The sequence below is a fragment of the Pseudonaja textilis genome, chromosome 7, assembly GCF_049901715.1.
Source record: "Pseudonaja textilis isolate UNSWEBS1 chromosome 7, rPseTex1.2, whole genome shotgun sequence".
Classification (NCBI taxonomy): Eukaryota; Metazoa; Chordata; class Lepidosauria; order Squamata; family Elapidae; genus Pseudonaja; species Pseudonaja textilis.
The window spans coordinates 44,735,390-44,746,179 of record NC_141996.1 but is presented as its reverse complement, the minus strand read 5'-3'; positions in this window follow the sequence as shown (position 1 = coordinate 44,746,179).

Here is a 10,790-nt window from a genome sequence, read left to right as displayed (position 1 = left end):
TGATATGGAGTGGCAGCCAGATCAGATTGTTGATTATATCTGAGCAGGGGAGAGAGATGTTATAGGATTTATATGAGTCTTCCCTTAAACGTTTCCTAGTGGTGCTTTCTATGAAAAGAAATCTTGAACTGTTTTTCTCACTTTTTCTCTTCTTGTCTGTTGGAAAGAATTGCATGTCTATATTCTCTGCATTCTAACTTCCCTGGTTAGATAATTTGCTGAAGTTCATCTGGGATTTTCTTGCCATTAATAGAACCCTAACACCAGGTTTTATAAATAATGTTGTTTACAAATTGCAGTGATTGGCTTCACAAGTTACAATATATTCAAAAGAACCAACCACCTAAAGGATGACTTAAAGGTTGATTTCTAACCATATAATAGGCTACATACACCATCATAATACAGACCATACTAACAATTCCTCTTTTTATTAATATTTTCTGTTGTATAGGAGATAAAATAATATATTATATTATTTGGATACAGAAATATTTATATAGTAGCACGTAGAGTTGAACACTGTGATGCTCTTTAAAGATAAGGAAAAATGTTTATATCAACATTAACTATGGTTTCTGAAAAGTTAATGAACATAAATTTGCTTAAATTCTACTTTAGAACTAAGTGTAGCATCAATAGACAATTGTAATAATAAAGATCTATCATCTATCTATCTATCATCTATCGATCATCTTATCTATAAATTCTGAGAGTATTTTGCATGTCCACTGTATCTAGTAAAATGTTCCTTCTGTTTCATGGCACTTCCAAGATCTGTCACTGTATTCTGAAATGAGTAATTCTTGCAGTATATTATCAATTTTCAACAATTACAGTCAGCGGGCTTTCTAGGAAGACTCAGGAAAACATCTGGAGGTCTTATGTGGAACATGAATTCCCCATTCCTGAACTTGGAAGACACAAGCATATAACGAAAATGGAGAAAAACATACATTTTTTTTACATTTCACACTAAATTATAACATGTTTTTTAAAAAACAACAACAACCATTTATTAGTTTGTGGTTAACTCAGCCATTATTGCTTAATATGTTGCTTCAACATAACTCTTTAGTTTGACAAATCATCATTAAGATCCTGGGTGTTTTACATAAGAGCCTTTTCTCATAATAGCAAGACTTGAATTCTACTATAACACGTTCTTATCTAAAATTTACTTTAAAAGGTTAAAAAGATGGAAACAACTAATGCCCTGTGAATCTTACTTGATTATCTTAAGTTTTGAATAAATAGATAAAATTGATTAATATAAGGAAGGGATATACAGAATACTTCATAAAATTAAATACATGATTATTCAAGGGAGGAAAACCTATTTATTTATCAATTTAACAAAATTGATGTTATCCTGATCCCAGTGAATAGGTAGATGTTGAATGTGTAGCCAATTCCCAGAACTACTAGAAAATATAATGGACTGGAGGTGAAAATAAATACAGTTGCCAACATAGATCAAGTCAAATTAAATAACTGATTATATAAAGTGTAAAGGATCAAGGGCCTCCTTTGTCCATTGTGGTTCAAATTCATCCTTACCACAAATTAATGGCATATTTGTGGTGTCTGTGGTGTTGAATCTGAGCCGTTATGTTAATGTAACTGCCATCTCTGGCATGAGAACTGCTGGCTCTCAACTTACGTCTCATATTAACAGTATTTCAAGAATACTATACAACATATCACTTACAATTTAAACAGTTTTTCCAAAACTATATAAACCTCTTGTTTTAAAAACCTTTAAAAAAAAAAAGCTTTGAGAAAATAATAGTTTTCTATGGAAGTAGGATCTGAACTTGTAATTCAAAGAGAAATTCATATTACATTACATTTATTTAGATCAATCTCTGGGTGTCATTAAGAATTAATTATAAAAGAAATATTTTAATAATGCTATCAAAATCTTCTTAGATTGTTTTGGGGGTTGTAATTAAATGCTCATATTGCACCATTCCTTATGGAAATATCTACTCATTTAGGCAAAATGAAAATAAATACCAAATTGTTTTTCTATTGTGGGCATATTGATCATAATTCCCACTCGCTATATTCTTAGGTAAAAGTCTTAACTATGCTCTTAATATGTTTCTGTAGTTTGGAAGCCCAAATTCCTGCCCTGCTTTAATTTCATTCTCTTATTTTCAGTTTCCATCCCTTATATCAAAATATTATTTTGATGTTACACAGATGAACAAGCTAGAATGTGATACTGGCATAGGAATTCTACTTTTAAATCTATGCAATTTTTTAAAATTGTGATCCCACTCTTCTATCCAAACAAGCTAGATGCCACTTTTTTTTTTTTGAGATTTGTCGCATGGAATCATTTATTACAACTGTAATTTTCCAGATTTAAAGGATACATAATTGGGGAATGCCACACTGTTAGTATAACTTTTTTTAAAGTCCAAAATGTGTGGCCTCTTGTGTATACAAAATGTAAAATTATATCTATAATACAGAAGTTAAGGAAGTAGATGTTTTTTCAAGGAAAAAATATTGCTATTTCAATAACTAGCAATTGCATAGGGCCAAGGCTAAGAAGCTGAAGGAAAAATATTTATTTAGTTGTATAAAAGGTAGAAGAATGAATAATATAAAATGCATTAATATAAAGTGTATAGCAAAAAATAAAGTAAATCCAGCATAGATGGTTACACTATGGCTCTTTGTGTTGTATAAAATCACTGCTATTCAAAAAAGGTGTAAACTGGATTTTTCAACACCCCATAAGCCTTAGTGTATTCTGTCATGCTATAATTTTCCTGGTGTTGTTCACACATATATCCAATAGGATAAAAAATTTCAATCCCACATGCCTAATAATACAATTTTCATCAGCACATCTTCTGTAGATCCAACAAATTGAAAATTGTTTACTTAAAAGAAGAAGGTGCTCACTGGCACAAAAAAGTTGCTGACCCTAACTATAGTTTCCCCCATTCAAGCACATCCTGTATCTTTCTCAAGCTTAATAATATAAAAGAGATAAAATAATCTTTCCCCCATTCCCCAAGCCCAGTGTTACAACAAAACAGCAAGACAACTAGGTCAATGGATCATGGGGACCTACTATTAGGTAGAAAAGCATGCAAGAAAGAGAAAAAGAAGATTCAAGACAAATGAAATAATTACAGATTCAATTGGTGCTGTTTATTTATATTCCATATGATAATTTAGTCTAGTGGCACAAGAAATGAAGTCTTCTAAATATTGGAAACTTGTTTGAACATGTGAATCTCACAAAATAATTTGTAATATAGATCTTCAATAGCTTTGACATTTCACTTGCTTTGTATGATGTCCTCTTAATGGTTATTTAAAAATGAATTTCCTATGCTCAGTAAGTTTTATGAACATTTGACAATATGTTTTTAGTTTGTTTTATAAAACTATAATTTTATTATTTCAAAATTCTTTATATATTTTACATCCTAATGTTTTGAACCTTAATAGATGGATTAAAATATTTAAAATTAAAAAGCACTGGGTTGCAATTATTCTGGGTTTGGGTAAAAATAGTAAAAATTTTAAAGTCAAATAGGTGAAGATTACCTTCTTTACAGTAGTCGTTTACAGTAGAAATTCTGGAACTAAGAGTATGACATCCACTGCTGATAAAACCACGTCTATTCATTAGATTAGCTTTCCTAGTTAAGAATACATATACGAGCTTTGCTAATTCTGAAAATGTCATAATTATAATTTCTAAAACTATAACTGTCATAGAAGAAGTACATTTAACCTTTTTGAATTGAACTCCTGAATTTCGCTACTCATTCTCATACAACATTTACTGAAGGACATTACCTCTTCCCTACCAATCACTGAAGAGAGGAAGCATAATTAATAGAGTTGCATAAACTGATAACAAATTGAGACTCATTCAAGGCATAAATGATCAGGTTCAAATTATCCTACTGTGGATACATTATCTGAAGCTCTCTTGAAAGGCTGTAATTCTGGGAAAGGTGAGGGAAAGGAGAACAGCAAGGTGACCAGACTCCATTAAAATGCCAATCAGTGCACCACTGGGAGACTTGAAAGACCAGATTAAGTTCTATGAAGTTCATCATGGTAAACATCTATGTTGTTGCTAGGAATCAAATATATTTTAAAGCATATAATCAATCAATCATGATTTAAGAATCATTTGGAGAAGATAAAGTTGTTAGTTCTAGGAAGCATACTTCTGAGATTCTATAATTTACACTTCCCCTTTAAAATCACATTAGCAGTCTGGTTTCTTTTAGATCCAGTACTAATATTAGACAACAGCAGCCAATAATGAAAAAGCAATTTTATTAAAAGTTTATATGTTTAATGCTGAATCATTTGTTCCTCTAACTAAAGAAGAGACACCTAGTTATAGGTGCTAGTACAAGACTATATACATATGTGCTAGTAATGTGGTTTGAACTCTTTAAACAAAAGGGCAGTATGAGGAATAGGTGGCCTTTCCATTAGGGGACATATAGAACTGAACATATGTTGGCTATCAATTCACTTTTAAGCTGAATTCTATGTGCTCAGTTTGGTATATAAACCTATATTGGGTTTATTTCAAAATATCTGTAGAATTGCCTGTTACTGTAGAATCCATCCCATATTGATGGATCCTAAAAAAGCAGTATTATTATGTCATGACATTTGTCTAATATGAGCAGCAAACTCTGTTCAGTCTGATGACAGAGCCCATGCTCTGGAATAAATTCCCTTTGGGAGTTGAGGCAGCCCACGCTCCCACCTTCCCCCCTTTTAACTAAAATTTAGAAGGGTGATAAAATAGTCAGGCTCTGGGGAAATCAGGAGATTCAGGCAGTTCAAATGAATATTAAGATTTATTACAAGCTTAAGCTCCCTACAAGAATCTGAACTACTAGCGGTCAAGGGAAATTAGCAGGAGTTAAGAAATTCAAGATGTGCTGGACTTAGATATCTTGTGGGCACACAGGGACTCAGCACTAATGAGGCATTTGACCCCTCCCTCAGGCTCAGCCTGGTCATTTTCTACAAAAATCTACATCTTTACCTAAATCTTTGGGTAAGCTCTCTATGTAAGCTGCTTAAAGCAGCATATAATGACCTATATCAATATACTGTATACTGTATATACTGTATACTGCATACTGTATACATCTGTATAATTTTAATACACAGTAAAACAGTTATTAAGACCAAAGGCTGAGAAAAATTCTAATTGTGTGAATACTGTTGGAAATGAATCCAAATGACAAAAACTTGGATCGGTGAAAATACAGAGATTTTATTTTGTTAAGCTGTTTGCAAAGAGCGGAGGAATCTCAGCTGATTTCAACATGAAGTTTGAGCCAAGAACCACCCTTAAAGATTTAAATACATTACATTTTATAGTTCGTCTACCCCGACGCCCCCCCCCCACACCCCTCCTACATCGACCCAGTGATCAAGCATAGCTAATCAGAGACACCTTATGGAGACTACAACATCTTCCTCAACATCATTTTGCCATATTTTCCACCCTTTCTATTTTTCATACATTTCATAAAATAAAACATTACTTCTGGAATTCTCTTAAGCTTTCTCTAATTTCTTCAACATTTTCAAATTTCATAAGAACAGTGTGTTCATTTACATCATTCACGATCATCATCATATTTCTCTTTATTTTGTGTGACAGTTATCATACCTTCAATAGTGCTCTGTACCACATTTCTTATCAGGGGTATCAGACATGGTAAATAGATCAAACCCAACACAACCATACTTGCCATAAATAGGCTTGTCTTTAATTATTAAAAATCCACCCCCACCCCCACCAAATCCTTCATTACCTAATAGCTCTGTCCATTCCTGTACCGGAACACGAGCTATTTTTTTCATTCTGTCTGTGATTTGTCTAATTACTTCTCCAGTATCATCAATAAGCAACAATTGGTTAAATTAAATTTACCACATACACCTCTCTCCTTAGCTAGCAAATAATCCAATACCAATCTGTGAAAATTATTAAAGATTGGCTGCATCATCAAAAATTACAAAGAAAGAGGATCCCAAATCATGTTTCTGCCCTAACCATTTTTGATTTCTTCTTCCCCCCACTTCTTATTTGCAAAGTGCATTGTCTAGGATCCTTGCGAAGGTCATAGCAGAATATTTTCTTTTCTTCTGTACATTTAGGGTACCATGTTCCATTATAACTATATGAGACACTCTGCCTCTCGCATCCACAGACTGTGTGATATTTCAATATCTTTGTAATTTTACCTTTTGTGTTGTTATGCATTCTTCACATTCTTGCTGTAAACCCTCCAAAACTCCAATAGTTCCCCAGAACATTAAAATCTGAGTCATCCTACAATATCACACTCTTCCTTCAAAATATCCTTTACCAGTTTCTCAAAGTCCCCACCCACGTATAACAAATATCAGCATAAAAATTTCTTAAGTTGACTTTAAAAGGTCTTTTTCCTATCCTCTATTTTTAATACAATTAAACCTTATTTTTCATTTTTAACACCACGTATATGGGTTTCCACTCCTGGTCCCAGCTCCGGGTTTTACTTCTCCACTAGATATGGACTCGCCACCTCTTTTCAGTTCCTTCCACTCGAATTCGGAACCTATTAGTTTATTGTTTCTGCAAGGTTAACTTCAGTGGATCCCATGCAAAATGCTGGTCCAGGTGGTCGTTGTAGACACAGGGCCTTTTACGTGAGTGTTGTGCATCAAACCCTTCTCAGCCATTCAGATTGCGGTTTCAGAGGTAAGTAGTCTTTCTCATTTTGGGGTTAATTTCTCCCCCTTCCTACTCAGGATAAGCACCAAATCACCATGGTGGAATTTATGGACTGGAAACTTCAAAGGTGGTGTTTGAGCCACAAGTCTTTGTTTCCTGAAGAAATCAAAATATCTGGACAGTTTATGTACATTCAATATCTTATCTCGAGTTTCTAGGGAATCAATATGTATATTTCCTGGAGAAAATACTACTCCAAACAACAATTCATAAGGTGATAAACCAATATCTTATCGAGGTTGGCTCTGTATTCTCAGTAAGGCAAAGGAAAACATTTAGTCCATGGCATACATGTTTCCAATATCAGTTTAGTTATTCTGCCATTAGTTTTTTCTACTTTAGCACTAGATTTGGGGTGCCAAGGTGTATGTAGCTTCCAACTTATTCCTAAAGCTTCCATGATGTTCTGTAATATTTTGGAAGTAAAATAACTTCCTTGATCACTGTCTATTTGTGTATCAAGGCACGATTTGATCTAATAAAACTCTTGAGACCACTGCTGCTGTAGCATTACTGCAGGAAAAAGCTTCCACACAGCCTGTGAGGTGGTCCACTATGACCAATAAATATTTTACTCTCCCTACTTTAGGTAATTTTGTAAAATCCACTTGAATACACTGAAAGAGTCTTAAAGCTGGTGGTCTTCCACCCATCTGTTGTTTCCTGACGGCTTGTTTGTTTATTATTTTACAAATTAAACGTTTGTCTATTACTGATTTTGCTACAGAGTATATTCCAATACAACCATAACATTTCAGAAGTTCATCTACAATAGCTTGAATTCCCCAATGACTGCCTTCATGTAATTTTTCCAAAAACTCTCTGGCAATTAGTTTACTTATTATTTGTCTTCCATCTGGGAGAAACCACTTTCCCTTCTCCCCCTCCTGTCCTCCTAGTTGTTGTAACTCTTTGTTCTTTTTTAGTGAACACAGGAATTTCTCCCACTGATTCTAACACAGGAATTCAGCAATCTGATTACCTATGTTCTCAAATGATGTCCCTTTTCAGTGTGCATTCACATGTGTCACTGCTATTCTTCTAGGTTTTGGTATTCTTCTCTTTGGTATGTTTTTCCATGCTCCCCCTCCCCCCTAGAAGAACCATCTATAAAAATTGCCTCTCTTTTCTCAAGGAGGTGTTCCCCCAAATCAGGTCTTATTTTAGTTTGTAAGTCTATTACTTCAGAACAATAATGTTCTAATCCATACTGATCACTGATCTAGTGTTGGCTAAGAAATGTATTGCCTCATATCTCAGAATTCTGGAATCAGTCAGCCATCTTCTTGCTTTTTGCTGGAGAATGATTCTGACTTGATGTCGGGTGCTCACAATGAGGGCTCCCCTAAAGGTCAATTTTCCATTATTTTTGACAGGAATGACACAGGCTTCCATTGTCCTGCCCAGTCCTGAGCCAATACACCTTATATAAATCCATTCTCTGTGCTTACAATGAGATGGAATGGCTTTTCCAAATTTGGCAAACTTAACACAGGATCCTTGGTTAAGGTTTATTTTAAATTTTCAAAGCTTCCTCTTTCATTTCCCTCCCACTTCAGATTCCAAGGTTCAGATTCAATTAACTTTGCATCGAGGAGTTTGGTAAGATCAGCACACCCATCATTTCATAGTCTGCAATATCCCACCAAGCCTAAGAATTTCCTGAGTTCTTGCTTGTTTTTAGGTAAGGGTTGGAATGCCACCCCTTCTATTCTTCTATAGAAATTGAATACTGCTTTTGCCTAACTACTTCGTTTGGATTCTTGAGTGTTATTTTAAGTGGGGTTCAAAACCTTCATAGGAATCATCTCTTCTGGTCCAAATTCAATTGAAAATTTGCTAGGGAATCTCTTCCCAGAAATTAATACCTGCTTCAGGTATATACAACATTTCTACCTCTCTTTTTATTTTGTCCTTTTATTCCCAGTTACAGGGGGATTAATTTGGGTACTTCAAATCTTACTCCAGATACTCTCATACTTTGTCCACTTAATTTCATCTCTGCAGTTAAAGTTATCTCTGATATTAAAGTTCTCACTGCCCCAGTGTCAATTAAAAGCACAACTTCCTCTTACTTACAAAGCCCCTGACACCCCTAGTATTGACTTTCATCTTATGCTATCATAGTATACACTTGCACCTCCCTTCTTTTTGCATATAAATTTTATTGAATTTACAATTAAAAAAATAACATAACAACATTACATAAGAAACAGAGAGAGAAAAAGAAGAAAGAAAGAAGAGAAAGAGAGAGGAAGAAAAAAAAAAAAAACGCTCGGTCTTGCGACCGAAAAAGGAGAAAAAGGAGTATAAACGAGAGAGAAAAAAACAAAACAAAACAAAGAAACGGAAGAAAAAAGAAAATACGTTAAAACCAGACAAATATTCTTTTTGACAGTCTACAAGATCCAATTCTCCAATTCTTCTCTTACTTTAAATATACACATCTTATCGCTATTTATGGATATTAATGCTTATTTATGCTCATTGAACAGTTTATCTCTGATATAACCAATTATACCATGCATTCCAATTATTATCAAATGCTGAAGACTCTTTATTTTTAAGAGCTATGGTTAAATTGTCCATTTCTGCGCAGTCACATATTTTCTGAATGACCAATTGATCTGTAGGTAAACGGGATGATTTCCAGCACTGAGCAAATGCTAATCTGGCCGCAGTTAGAATATGAATTATTATATATTTCGTCTTTTTAGGAAAATGTTTATCAGAAATCCCTAGTAGGAAGAACTCTGGTTTATATTCAATTTGATCTTTGGTTATCTCCTCCAGCCATTTTCTAATTTTTTGCCAGTATTTCTGGGCTTCTTTACAGGTCCACCACATATGAAAGTAGGTTCCCTCTATGTTTTTACATTTCCAACATTTTGGACTAGAGTTTGGGTTCATTTTCGCTAACCTCGAAGGGGGTAAGTGCCATCTATATAACATTTTATACATATTTTCTTTGTACGCCGCAGATTTCGTAATCTTAATGATTCTATTCCAGATCTTTTCCCATTCTGTTAATGTAATGCTTCTTCCAATATTCCTACTCCACATTATCATGTTCCCTTTCACTATCTCTTGCTCTAATTCTACCTCCAATAGATATTTATAAAATTTAGAGATATTCTTTTTATTTGATCCTAATAAGATTTTATCTAAGTGTTGTAATTTGCTATAGATTCCAAACTCTTTGATATCTTGTTTGTATCTACTATGGATTTGTATATATAACCACTGATCAATTTTAAATCCCTGTTCCTGTAAGTCCTGTCGAGTTCTTAATTTTCCTAAAGGATCTAATAAATCTTTATATTTAGTCGCTTTTGTTATATCCAAATTGTTGGGATGAACCATTGCCTCCATTGTTGAAAGCCAAATCGAATTTTTAAATAATGTTTTTTACATATTTTTTTCCAATTAGTTAATAGTGAATCTCTAATAAGATGTCTATGAAAGTACGCCTGTTTAGTTTTCCCCACATCCCATAGAAATGCGTGCCATCCTCTCTGAAGGTCGTGCCCTTCCAAGGCTAGAGTTCTTTTATTCCGTAAATTGACCCAGTCTTTTAACCATAGTAAGTTGGCTGCCCAATAATATAATTCCCAGTTTGGAAGCGCTAGCCCACCTCTACTTTTTGCATCTTGTAAGGCCTTAATACTGATTCTAGCTTTTTTCCCTTGCCAAATAAATTTAAGAGTTACCTTATTTATATCATCAAAAAAATTTTTGATAATTTTATTGGGATTGTCTGGAATAAGTAAAGGAGTTTTGGTAAAATGTTCATTTTGATTGTGGCAATCCTGCCCAGTAAAGAAAGCTGCAACTTATTCCAAGATTCTAGATCTTTTTAATTTGCTGTAACAGTTTATCATAATTATTCTCTTTGAGTGATTTACTATGTGGTGTTAACCATATGCCTAAATATTTGACCTTTTTTGTTGCCTGTATCCCCATGGTTTTTTCTAATTCTTTCCTCTGGTTC